Here is a 15,139-nt window from a genome sequence, read left to right as displayed (position 1 = left end):
GTTTGTGGAGCCGCCAAGTTCTTGGGTCGTGCATGGCAAATTAGGCTCAGGGCCATAAGAAGGACGCCCCAAAGTTGATATGGACTTTCAAGGAGTATGAAATTTGGGCAATTGAAATTTGTAACGCTAAATTTTGCACTTGATAATGTATATTAACTACTTCAATTTTAACTATTTTTACTATTTTAAATTGTACTAACTATAACCATTTTAAATTTAAATGCACTAAATAGCTTTAGTTTTTATGAATTGGGAAACATTATATTGCTATATCTTAATTATTATGATGTGACGAATTACATTTTATCTTGAAACTGTTTTGTATGGAGATGCTTTTATGATTTTATATCGAAATAAAGCTATTGACTGACTGACACTTGGACCAGTGTGGGTTGGTACTAGGGTGAAACACATCCCATAATATCCGGCAGCTTTTCCATGTGCAGGATCAGGTCCAGGGTCGCTTCCCTCGTGCTGCGTGCCTGGTCCTGGACCCAGAGAAGGCCTTTGATACATTATTATGGCCATACCTCTTTAAGGTTCTCCAACGGGTAAGAGTGGGACCCCACTTACTGGCCTACACCAAACTTATATACACTAGACCGACTTCAAGAGTAAGGCGTGGACACCATGTATCACCCTCGTTCCTAGTGCTGAGAGGTACAAGGTTAGGCTGCCCGCTCTCCCCGCTGCTATTTGCCTTAGCGATGGAGCCACTAGCAACTCGGCTTTGAAAGGAGGGCGAGTGATGGGGAATCCCATTAGCGGGAACTATACATAGTGTGTCACTGTACGCAAACGATCTGCTCATCTATGTCCAAGACATTACCTCAGACCTTACACCGATCTTTGTGACCCTGACGCACAACCCCTCTATACTCCGCCCTATTGCCATTGGTAGGCCTTTCCTGAGGCCTTAACCATTATACGGCACAAACCCTACACACATGGACAGAACACTCACAGAAACAAGCTCCCAGTTCGCAAATGGTCAGTTGCTCTCATTCGCAGAGCTAATGGCTGACACTGATCTCCCAAGAGGACAGTTTCTCAAACATGGGCAATTGGTGGCAGACTGCCGCCGCACCTGGCACATGACAGACACTGAGCCAACTACGCACCCCCTCCTTCATGCAAGATTACAGATGGGTCCCCGGCGTCACATAGTGACCTGGTTATATAAGGCAATCCGAGAGCTTAGCACGGTCACACTCACCCTCCTTCGGTAAAAGTGGGAGACGGAATTTCAGAGGCCAATCTGTGAAAGAGAATGGGAACAAGCATTGGAATACCCCAAAAAAGTATGCCACAATCACTGATTCAAAAACATACAATACTTCCTATTACACCAGGCATACCAGAAACCCTCCAACGTTACTACTCGAACAAGCACTTCATATGCCCTAGATGCCAAGAACCTAGTGCAACTTTTCTCCATATGTTCTGGAATTGTCCGACACTACAATTCTACTGGAGCACGATACACGCTACACTGCGTGAGGTGACGGTGCTTGCAGACATTACCACATGGGAAGCCAGTGCATTAGGTATATGCACGCGTCGGAAGCATCACAAAGTAGAAATGCGATTTGCATCCCTAGCCCTCCTACTAGCCAAACGAAGCATAGCTATGCACTGGAGGACACCGACAGGGCAGCCACTGGCTGCTTGGAGAGGGGCAGTCATTAAATGGACACGCTAAGACACGAGGAAGTACGTGGCACTCGGAAACATCCCATCTCCATGCAATGGGCGACACTACTCCACACCTTCAAGCATACTTAATACGCCACACGCAATATCTCCACAAATAACACTACCCTCCTCTCAAGCTCCTCAGGAAAAATTTCACTCAAGCAGCGAACGGGATATCCACCCATTGTGCCTAATTCGCAGGGTACGGATTTAGCATAAATACAAATACCAGACCTCTTACCCAGTTAGGGCATTCTCTCTTGAGATCTGATACAAAGTGGCTAGAAACTAAAACTCATTACAATGCTCATCTACGTTCAGCAACATGCATATCCTCCTACACAGTGTATCCCAGTTGATTTCACCCTCGGTTCAAGTTATGTTCCCCATTGCAGCACAATATTATACATCTATTAGAACTAATGATAGGCGACAAATACCGCTGTGATGTACACCATGAAGCTAAATTCTTTATTATAATTTAAAAAGAACACAAAGTGTGGAAGTAAAGTGATAAATTGTAACAATGCCTACTACAGCTAAAGTGATAATGTACTAAAATGCATGTACGAACTCTTACGTGAAATTTAACAGCTAATGATGTTGTCTATTACTTGTGCACAATGATAATCAAATAAAAAGAATTTACAAACAAAAGAGAGCTCTGGAGTTGAGGCAGAACGCAGTGCGATTTCCTCACTGTGCTTGTTGGGGGTCATAAGGTGCCCAGAATACATTCTCATCCAATCCATGGCCTCTCTGCAGAGCCCACAAAGCAATGATCACAAGTGCCAACTGTATCAGTGACTCTATGCAGAAGTATGTGATGGAGGTACTCAAGAAATCAAAATCGGGAGTGAAGAGGAAAATGGTAGAATCGTCCTCCTCTCAATACTGTTTCTCAACACAAAGATTCTACCGTTATATTGCTTGATGCCTCAAGAATCTTAAAGGTTCTAATCATAACGATGGTGTGGAAAAAGATGTTAAATCCAAAGCTCCTTCTCGTTGCTGTTAGAAGGGCAATCCTATTGAAATTGTAAAATACCCCTCACACACATAAACCTGATTCAGTGTCATGCTTCTTCATTGGGGTCTTCCCGTCCCTCTACGGGGCGGGACATGCTACGACCTACGTAGACGCGGGAGCACTTATGTCAAATTTAAAAAAAAAAGAATTCCCTGGCTAGTGGAAAAAATAACTTTATTGCCTTTCCTAGCTGGAAACAGTAAAAATGGGGAGGTGTAGATGGTGTACTATAATGAGTCACTTTCTACAGGCTCGACGTGTTTCAGAAGCCATCCCCCTGGCTTTCTTCCTCAGGACCAAGAACGATCCCTACATCACTGTTGTCAGTGATATAATATTTTAGTAGTACATATGTCTGCTGGTCTTTAGTACTTATCCAATATGCCTTAATCTACATTCAAGTGAATACCTATGGTATTCTTGTCAATTCTCTGCAAAGGAAGAAACATGGGATAAACAACATATCTCACTATTTATCACGCATTGTATTCACATCACCATCATGTGGAAAGTATCGTAGTTAATACCACTGTGATATATTTCTCTTTTTTATAAGACACATCATCTTCATGCCTCCAGTGGGTGCTGTGCTACCCAGTAGTGAAATTTCACTCGCTCACTAGATTTAAAAACGCTTCTCATAGCGGGTTTTTAATTTCTTTGGTATGACCCAAATTACACACTTACTTACGTCCCATCCATACATTTTATTTGGGCTCCGGAATGCTTGTTATCTCTTAAATTACGTTTATGTATATGTCGTAATATTACATACATACGGGTGTTCACTCAAACACACTATTACTCTCATACGTCCAGTATGTGTTATCGTAATAATCCGGTATACATACATCCGCTTAATGACGTTGTCGCCTCATGAGCTGGCACGGAAGGTGAGAGGCGCCTGTAATCAGATACTGTGGGGTAAAGAAGGTCTTACAACTATCCCATTTGTGGTATAGCTTAGACTGTCGTTATCAGCGGGCGGCTGTTTTTAAGACTTGCTGTTGTCTTACTTACATGCTGGAGGCTGCACTTTCACCCAGGAATTACCTTCTCGTCGCTCGCCGGAACGTAGTCTGAACGTTCTTAGCCCTTCCTTTAAGTGGTCTGCTGGTTTGGGAAAGCGCGCTCAACTACGGAAAAAAACAAACACTAGACCGAGGACCTCTTATAAATAGCCACCGATAATGGGTCTTTTAGAGAGCTTTACATAACAGCACTTCCTGGTTGGTCGCTGTACAGTGTTTCCCGTCATATTGCATGAAAAAGTTGAAGAGAGTTGAACCAGTCGGCAGTTATTGACGCTTGTCTTAGACATACGGGTTGTTATTGGAAAAAGTGGTTGTTTTATAGAAAAATAACAAACCGGTTATTACAAAAATAGAAAGTTACCTAAAAATAGGGGGTGTTCTAAAAATGTAAATTAGGATTAAAAACCGGAACATTAGTAGAAATTGTTGTTTTATTAATCAGGCTTTTGTTAGCAACCTAGATTTTTTAGGTTTCGCCTGACCCAGCGCATGCGCTGGTCTGGCAAGACTTTTTGTGAGGGCTCAAAAAATGCTACCATGGCCAGCCTAGAGCTACAGTGCATGTGCGCGGGCGCGCGCTTCGGAGCAGAGGCTGGCAAACCTCGCCATGCTCATTAAGCGCCCACGATCACTTTCACTTTTGCTCGCGATCACTTTCGTGGCGCCCCTTTGATGTCTCGTTCAAAGAACATCAAACATCAAAGAACATGTTGTTGTGTTAATGCTTTGCTGTGCCCATTTGACTTACAATGTGCTTTCTCTTTCCACAAACTCGATGTTTGTGTTCCTTTATTTTGAGATACTTTTAGTATTACTGTTTTGTGACTTAAAGAACATTAAGGAAATGTTACTGTGAAACTGGACAACGATCACAGGGTTTATTTCTGATCGCAGCGGCTGCTTCATGTCCGTTGCACCATTCAGGGAGTCCTTTCGTTGGCGCTTTCATGAGGACATGATGAGGATCTTTTGGCACATTCTCTTTAAAAGCACAGCATGTTGGCGACTGGTTAATCGATTAGACCTATGTAGCGCTTTAGATCTCAAAGCGCTATGGTGGGTGCAGCAGTTACAACTCATGAAATATGGGGTGAAACTCACAAGGAGGGGGCAGGTTTGAGTGCACATTGGCTGTAATCGAACTCTTAAGATGATGGGCTGTGTGTATCCATTATCAGCACTCAGTGTTAGCTAAGTGATCTTGTTTGTTTTATTGTTGTGTTAATGCTTTGCTGCGCCCGTTTGACTTACAACATGCTTTCTCTTTCCACAAACTCGATGTTTGTGTTCCTTTATTTTGAGATGCTTTTAGTATTACTGTCACACACACAACCACAACCACACACACAACTACACACACAACCACACGCACAACCACACACACACACACAACCACACAAACAACCACACATACAACCACACACAATCAAACACACACACAACCACACACATATACACAACCACACCCATACAACCCCACACACAACCACACACGCAACCACACACACAACCACACACACACAACTACACACAACCACACACACACAACCACAACCACACACACACAACCACACACACACAACCACACACAACCAAACCCACAACACACACACACGACCACACACAACCACACACACAGCCACAACCACACAAACACAACCACACACACACACAACCACACACACACATAACCACACACACACAACCACACACACAACCACACACAACCACACACACAACCACACACACACAACCACACACACACAACCACACACAACCACACACACAACCACATACAACCACACACACACACACATAACCACACCCAACCACACACACACAACACACACAACCACACACACACAACCACACACACAACCACACACAACCACACACACACAACCACACAACCACACACACGCAACCACAACCACACACACAACCACACACACAACCACACCCACAGACACAACCACTCATACAACCACACACACACACAAACACACACACACCCACAACCACACCTGCACCCACAACCGCACACAAACACACACACAACCACAACCATACACACACAACCACACATACAACCACACACACAACCACACACACACAACCACACACACAACCACACACACACCCACAACCGCACCCCCAACTGCACCCACAACCACACACACACACCCAACCACACACACACAACCACACACACACACACAACCACACACACAACCACACACACACACACACAACCACACCAAGCATTGGCATAGCCAATCGGTCTCGCCTTTGGGACCTTATAAGTGTTTAGCCACGCAACAGTTGATGAGGTTGCACCAAGGATATTGTGCTGCATAACTAAATACTTAGAAGGTCCCAAAAGCGAGACCTATTGGCTATGCCAATGCTTGTTTAAAGATGTCGCTGATATCTGAAAAAAAGGGGAAAAAATTGCTGATTGTTTAGCTGTCAACCAATGTTTTCAAGTATCATGTCCTCATGTGGTCTGTATCCCTGTGTGTTTTGGGTGTTCGTACAGACAGGTTAGAGCTGGTTCCAGGGAATGTCATCATTCAAACCTGTCTCATGAGTTCTCAGACGGAACACCCAACGTTGCTCCTTTTCGAAGAGGTACGTTTCATTCTGGATTTGTTCAATGACTGTCCAGGAAATATCTTCCCACTTATGTCCTTTTTCTAGGAAGTGAGCAGCCATCTTCGTAGTATTCTTTTTGCATTTGATGTTGCTCTTGTGTTCCCCTATTCTAATTTTGACGGGGCGTGTGGTCATGCCCACTAGTCCATGGGACACGGGCAAGTGATCAAATAAACTACATTTCTGGTGTTGCAAGTATTGAAACCTCTTTTATCCCACTTTGTTCCATCGTGGAAAAGTATTTCTTTGCTTTTTTTGGTCAGTCTACACACATTGCACATTCCACATGGATGATGGCTTGAGACAGGTGGTAATAATGTTGTTTGTTTTGTGGGTTCTTTTTCTTTTGGTCTGGTATGTACCACCATATCTCTGATACTTCTCCCTCTTCTATGTGAAAAGATTGGTTTTGGTAAATTCATGCCACCACTGTTTAGAATTCGCCAATGTTTGTCAAAATCTTCGTGATTTGATTGGAATTCGTATTAGACGATTTTCCTCCTCTTTGTATGGTTGTGGTTCCTGAAGGCTGTCTCTACAGTTGTTTCAAGCTCTTTTGTATGCTTTATCAATCACCTTCTTCGGGTATTGACTTTTCTCAAGTTTCTTTTTAAAATCTCCTGATTGTTGTTTGAAATCTTCAATTTTTGTGCAAGTCCTTCTAAGGCGGAGGAATTGTCCATATGTAAGGTTGTTGCGGAGATGTAGTGGGTGGAAGCTCTTGTATAATAACAGGCAGTTATTTGAGGTCTCCATGAAATGAGTCGTAGTTACTAATTTCCCTTCTTTGGCATAGATGTTCAAATCCAGAAAAACTGGTTCTTTGTTCGATATAGTACTTGTGAATTTCAGAAACTCATCTTGGCAGTTGAGCCATGCTATGAACTGTTTTTCTGTTATTTCATCCCCATCCCAGATGATCAGTATGTCGTCAGTATATCGTTTCCATATATGTATATGGTTTTGGAAGGGATTATTGACTTGTAGGATTTTCTGTTTCTACAAATGGTGGACATACAGACCAGCTATGCTGGGAGCAATAGTGCTCCCCATGCTGGTCCCGTGTTTTTGTAGGTATAGGGTGTTTCTGTATTCAAAAAAATTCTTTTTTAGTGCCAAGTTACAGCACTCCATGATCACGTTTCTTGGTGTCTGGTATTCCCATTCTGTGTCGAACAGAACGTCTTCTATGATACTCAAAGTCTCGCTGTGGGGAAGACTTGAATACAAGCTTTCCACATCACAACTGATTAGTAGTTCTTTTTCTGGGTTAAAGGACTTTCCTTCTAGTAATGTCAGAACGTCTTTAGTATCCTTCAGATCCGTGGAGGTTTTTTGTACTAGAGGTCGTAAGTATGCATCCGCAAATTTAGAGACCGGCCCCAGAATGGATCCAATACCCGATACTATTGGGCAACCCGGCAGGGTGTCCAGAGCTTTGTGTATTTTGGGTATCGTGTAGAAATAAGGTGTTTTGGGGGGGCTCGTGGTCAGGAAGTCCCCTTCTTTTCTGGATATCCATCCGTGTGACCGTGCTTCTTTCACCATGCTTGTTATTTGTACCCGTATCTGTTCTGTTGGGTCTTGGTTGAGGAGCTCATAGTTCCTTTCATCATGGAGGAGGCGTTGAACTCCTGTTCATATTTTTCAGCCAATTGTATTACGATGGCCCCTCCTTTATAGGCTGGTTTTATTACCAAGTTAGGGTTGTTTGCCAGTTCTCTTAGGGCCTCGCTTTCTTCCTTGGTGATATTGTGGAAGACATTTTTGGTGGCCGGATCCATTGCTTCTAGTTCTTTCATAACAGCTTTTTCAAAAGTAATGAGTTCAACCGGTAAATTTGACTCTTGTGGGATGAACGTTGATTTTGGTTTCAGACCTGTGTCTCCATCTTGCTGGTCTCTTTTTTTCTTTGTCTCTAAAGAAGTCCTGTAGCTTCAGCCTCTTCATAAATTCTTTCATGTCTTTACATAGTTGGAATTTGTCTAATTTTGCAGTGGGTACAAAACCCAGTCCCTTTTCTAGGACTTTGATCTGTGCAGGTGTTATGTTGTAGTTTTTCAGATTTACCACGAGATTCATCTCTTGCTCGTTGAGGCCCCTGTCATGCTCTTCGTTGCCATCCTAATCTGCTCCTCTTCTTGGTGTGCCCAGTGCACGTTGTTTCCGCTCCGATTTCTCCCTTTGTTCCTTCCTTAGCGTGAATCTAAAAAATGAGCCTGCTCATAAAAAGGGTAATATTGTGGAGGATAGTTCCATTGATGGTATGCCCCTTGTGGATGTTGGTGCGCTGGAGGTCCCAGGGGATGCATAGGATATGGTGGTGGACCTTGGTAATGGCCCCAGCCCCGTTGACCTTGATACCAGGGGCGGCTGCTGTTGCCCCTTCCTCCCCGGTATCTTTGGTTTCTTCCTCTACTGGAATCAGAACCACTAGATCCTGTATCGGATGAGTCATCGTCTGTCGTCATTTCGTGGCGGTTCGCCTGAGGTCTGTAATCCTCTCTGGTGTAAGGATATATCCTCTCATGACTGAAGCGGCTAGTGTCTTTTTTTAGTTTATTATATTTGCTTTGTTTCAATGTCACTTCAAAGTCATTCAGAGTTTTGTTTAATTTGTCAAGATGTTTTTTAAATGCACTCGAAGTTTCGTATCTTTTCAAGCGTACCTCTATTTCTTGAATTTCGATCTTCAATTCCTGAGCTAATCTCCCGGTTGTCTTGATTATTAGCACAAGCCAATCTCTTGTACAAATGCCAGCTTATTAATGACCAATCCTTTTTAAAAGTCTTGTCATGTTGAAAGATGTACGGTTCATTTTTGACTATTAGCCCATTTGGTGCGGCAAATCCCTTAAGGTATTCTGTCATGAGGAGGCCGTGGAGGGCTGTTTTTATTTGGGTCCGTCTCATTTGTGCTATTTCGTCCCAGTCATTATTTTTAGGTATTGGGTCTGGTGTGTTTAGACCCTCAAAATTATTTAGTGATGCTATAATACTGTCTATTTCTTCTTCTGAGAAGGTCAGTCCCGTGTTTTCTGCCATGGTGTAGTTGTTTAAATCTATGTGTATATTTATAAGTGTGTTTCTTGATCTTTTCTAGAAGTGTTTGTGAGAAAATTGTTAAATTAAGTGAGTGGGTGAATGGAAGAGGATATGTCTCCGTGTACCTATACCTCTCCTTGGGGGTCATTTATGCAAATAATCCCACAGCTGTACGCTGTCATAAATACTCAAGCTATCAAAATCGAGGGTGAAGAGGAAAATGGTAGAATCGTCCTCCTCTCAATACTGTTTCTCAACACAAAGATTCTACCATTATATTGCTTGATGCCTCAAGAACCTTAAGGGTTCTAATCATAACGATGGTGTGGAAAAAGATGTTAAATTCAAAGCTCCTTCTCGTTGCTGTTAGAAGGGCAATCCTATTGAAATTGTAAAATATCCCTCACACACTGAAACCTGATTCAGTGTCATGCGTCATCATTGGGGTCTTCCCATCCCTCTACGGGGCGGGGCGTGCTACGACCTACGTAGACGTGGGAGCAATTATGTTTGTGATGGGAGTTATGTGTAGTGCATGGGGAAGTAGTGTCGTGAAAAAATAGTGAAATTTTTTTTGTTTTATTCCCTGGCTAGTGGAAAAAATAACTTTATTGCCTTACCTAGCTGGAAAGAGTAAAAATGGGATGGTGTACTATAATGAGTCACTTTCTACGGGGTCGACATGTTTCAGAAGCCATCCCCCTGGCTTTCTTCCTCAGGACCAAGAACGATCCCTACATCACTGTTGTCAGTGAAATAATATTTTAGTAGCACATATGCCTGCTGGTCTTTAGTACTTATCCGATATGCCTTAATCTGGCATTCAAGTGAATACCTATGGTATTCTTGTCAATTTTCTGCAAAGGAAGAAACATGGGATAAACAACGTATCTCATTATTTATCACGCATTGTATTCACACCACCATCATGTGGAAAGTATCGTGGTAAATACCACTGTGATATATTTCTCTTTTTCATAAGACACATCATGTTCATGCCTCCAGTGGGTGCTGTGCTACCCAGTAGTGAAATTTCACTCGCTCACAAGATTTAAAAACGCTTCTCACGGCGGGTTTTAAATTTCTTTGGTATGACCCAAATTACACACTTACTTACATCCCATACATACATTATTTTTGGGCTCCGGAATGCTTGTTATCTCTTAAATTACGTTTATGTATATGTCGTAATATTACATACATACGGGCGTTCACTCAAACACACTATTACTCTCATACGTCCAGTATGTGATGGAGGGACACAGTTGCCAACATTTTAATTGGGCTTAACATTTTAACAGGGCCTATTTAAATGAAAATCTAGAGCTTAAATGTGTGAGGTTGTGTTTCAAGCATTTTTGGGGGGTATGGTGAAGTGAAAGTGATTCAAGGAAGTAGGTGCAGAAGTAGAGACTGAAGAGTAAACAGATGAGGTGTGAGATGCAAATGCATGCTTTCACAAAAATGTAATGAGAAAAGGGGGGCTAAGTGTCTATAAGAAAGACTAAAGAGGAAAGTGGTATGAAGGGGAGAATGGGAGTGGGAATGAGAGTGGCTAAGACACACTGAAGACCATAACTCCTTACAAAGCCTTTAAAAATGTTCAATTCACAAACTCATATTTTCATAATTGTGACTTTTTCAATTCTAATCATTCAGAACAAAATCTTTGTTACTTATCTAGCTGGAATCGCATCCCTCATCCTACTGGACCTCTTGGCCACCTACGATCTCATCTCCCACCGCATCCTAATCACGAGACTCCACAATGCCGGCATCCGCGACAAGGCCCTGGACTGGATCCACTTCTTCTTTCCCGGCCGAACACAACGATTCAGACTACCTCCGATCCACACAGAACCTACAGAGATCAGCTGTCGAATGCCCAAGGTCTCCTCCCTGAGCCCCACCCTTTCCAATGTATACATGGCCCCCCTCACGGCCATTGTCAGAAACCACAAACTCAACATCGTCTCCTACGCCAACACCTGGCTGATCATCTCCCTCACCAACGAACACAAAGCCGCCAGAATCGACATTCACAGCGGGATGAAGGCCGTTGCCACCTAGATGAAAACCAGCTGCCTCAAGCTCAACTCGTACATGACCTAAGTACTCATCCTGGGACCCGCCCCCTCAGCCTGGGACAACTCCTGGTGGCCCACCGCACTGGGAACCCCTCCCACCCCCACGGACCACGCACTTAACCTCGGCATCATACTGGACTCCTAGCTCACAATGAACCACCAGATCAACGGCGTATCCTCACCCTGCTTCCAAACGGTCCGCCTGCTTCAACAGACATTCAGATGGATCCCTACAGAATCGGTCAACCACTGACTCATCACCAGCAGACTCAACTATGGGAACACACTCAAAGCCGGCGTCACCCAGAAACAGCTCAGGAAACGACAGAACCTTCAAAACGCCTCAGCCAAACTGGCCCTCGACATCCCCTGCTGCAGCCACATCACAGAACACCTTTGACAACTCCACTGGCTCCCAGCCAACAAGAGAATCACCTACAAGCTCCTCACACATGCCTTCAAAGCTCTCCACGACGTAGTACCAGCGTACCTGAACCATCGCCTCTCATTCCACCTACCCGCCAGACAACTTCGCTCCGCCCAACTTGCCCTGACCACCGTCCCACGGATTCACAAGACCAGAAGCGGAGGAAGATCCTTCTCCTACCTAGCCACCAAGATCTGGAACACCGTGGCCCTCCACCTCAGGCAATTCCCGTTGCTGACCCAATTCAGGAAGGATCTAAAGACCTGGCTCTTTGACTGAACCGCCATGCCCAGACGGATCAGCAGCCCCCACCCCCCCCCCCACCCTCCCCTTTATGTCTTGAAGATTCTCACGGGTGAGTAGCCATGCTATACAAACTCCTGATTGATTGATTGATTGAACTGCTAGGAAGCACTGGCAAAGCAAATAGGACTGGCTTGTTTTAGGCTCATATCTGCTATAGTGTGATTAGGTCTGGAAGCAATAACAGAAATCTCAAAGAGAGACATCAAAATACTGATCAGGTGGCATACTGTGGGAAACACAGGATTCTTGTTCCATGTGTCTTAAGCCATACCCTTAAGTACATACCCCACGGCTTTTGCAACAGATTCTTAGTTATATTTCTTTGGCCACACCCCCTTTTGGAGCCAACCCCCCTTCTTTCGCCCCTCTTGAAGCTCAATTGGCACGTATGTAAGAGGAGAGATTATAGTCTAATGGGCGTTGAAAAGCAAAAGTGTGGCTCATAATGTTAAAAAAGAAAGTTGCGTAGCCTCAAAGTTTTTATTTTGCTTATATGTGACATATCCATGTTTTCAGGGTGTTTATATGTGACATTTTAATTCTTATGTGTGCACGTTGAAGAATAAATCAGATATATCCATATAATGAGCGAGAGCTCACAAATGACCCTCATTAATGCAATATAATGACCAAGAGACAACCTTTAAACCGCTTCAAAACCCCAAGAGTGCTTATGCAGGCCCAATAACCTTTTTCCTTTTCTAAGAAAATGTTTCTAGAAAAATAGTGATAAAAAACAAGTTACTATGTCCTTTTTTCCTATATTGGGAAATGTTAGGGGGCTCAAGCAGTGTATGTGTGGCTCTGCACACATGAACTTGGAGAAAATGGAGGACATAGCTACAGCACAAAAAAGGTGTCATGTACAACGCAGCTTCAGAACCATGTTTACGTTTAATGATGCTAATGAGAAAGAATTTGATCATATGCTGTGAAATTGTGCCAAACCAGACTGTAACTGTCTGGAAACCTAGAACTTTATTGTGACATTCCCTCTATGGTACGTGAGGGGAATTTTCCTTTAAGTCACCAACTACAAGGTCCCTGTAAAGGCATTCGCCATGGAGCATGTTGGGTATTGCACATTCCCACCTATGTGGAGCACGACCTGATGATGAAGCATGCCACCTAGGTGGGTGAGGGTCAGTCTATCCTGATGGGGAGAATCCTTGGACCAGGTAGTTTGTGACTTGAAAGAATATTCCCCTTAACTACCATAAAAGGAATGTCACACTATTTTAAACGCGTTTTACAGCTTTGGTACGATATGTGAAGGAACAGAAATAATGCTCCTGCTCCACACTATTTGTTATAGATGCTCTTTTTTGTTATAAAAGCCCTCACACTTTAGCTGGCTTTCACCCTGTAAAATTAAGCCCACTCCTGTGAAAGTGCAGCTACAAGTATCAAAATGAAAAGTTCTCTTGGCTAAAAGCCAAATACCGTTAAAATGTTTCAGATACACAAATCTAAGCCACTTCGAGCTTATGCAGTATTGCCCTGCCATCCCATAGCACCATACAAATGCACATTGATTGATGGGGGCTGGTATTTATTAGTGTTCTATAAACAGTGATTGAGTGATGTTCCCTGCACGCAGAAGGAATTTCAATATTACAAAGTGCTTTAGTTGCTTAAATTGGGTTTGGCAAACATTAATACCAAGCCTCAAAGTGTATAATATTGCACTTTTAGGTTCCGCTTGCACATCGCTTGTGCTGTGCTTGCGAAATCATTTGATATAAAAAAAATTATCTTCAAAGTTGTCACCCATTCCTTACCATTTGAAGGCTTCACTGGTCACTCCCGTTTTCTTGCTTCTCACTGACCAGCCTCAGTTTCTCACGTTGTTGTCGTATTGGAGGGAGACTTATGGTTAGCAGTGATTCTTTTGGTCACCTTCACATCTTCCATAGAATAATTAACATAATTGACTATTTAATTTGACTGCAAAAGGGTGGCATTAGGAGCCTTCAGAATTTTAGAAGAGGTTGGAAGTAGTCACTGATTTGTAGTATTTCTGGGCTTCCCATTTGCCTGGTTGGTCCATTCTTGTGGCTCCTTAGGGTGGTGAAAGATGTGGTCGGCACAAGGGGACCAATCTATCACCTGGTTAGCCAGCCTATTTCTGTTTCTGCTGTCAGGGGTCCTCTAGATACTCTGGAGGATGCCCCCGACATGATATCTAGCTTTTCATCAGAGCAGACAATACTCTCAATTCGGGGTGCATTGAGGAATCAAGACAAATTTGGGTGTGCCTTTTGCACTGCAGGTTAGGGCTCGGGATTGTTTCTAAGATGTAGGGGGCATCTGGAGATGAGTCTTTCACAGTAATTGTGTGTAAGGAGGTATGGATGATTAGACATTTTAGCTAGTGTACTCTGTATATAACTCCAAATTTATGAATATTTTTGTGTCAATTTGAACTTGCCGTATTAGCCATATATTGAAATATTTGTTGTACTTTTCATCTTGATGAAAGTGTTTTTAGCAATAAATATGCTATGAAATGTGTTTCTAATTAATTATTTTTAACCGCTATGTCCTCAGGCTTGTTTTTTTCTGCTCGGTCATGCTGCTATATGTAGCTCACTTTCTACAGAGTCAGCGTCCGGCCCTGTGGTGTGTGTATTTAAAGAAAACAAGGGACAGTTGTGTTTCAGTTGCTTCTGGGATGCCATACCATTTCATGTTTCCGAAACAAAAAGAACATTGTGTTTAACTGAATAATCATCAGCTATAGTCCTCCATCACTGGTGTCTCCCACAGAGACCTGTCCAAAGCAGAAGCTGCATAGGTACAGTGATACTTAACAATCAGTGCTGTATTAATGGAGCAACTTGTTAAGGCTAAATGGAAG

This window comes from Triturus cristatus, chromosome 7 (genome assembly GCF_964204655.1).
Source record: "Triturus cristatus chromosome 7, aTriCri1.1, whole genome shotgun sequence".
Taxonomy (NCBI): domain Eukaryota; kingdom Metazoa; phylum Chordata; class Amphibia; order Caudata; family Salamandridae; genus Triturus; species Triturus cristatus.
The sequence above is the reverse complement of the archived record's forward strand: the minus strand, read 5'-3'. Positions refer to the sequence as shown.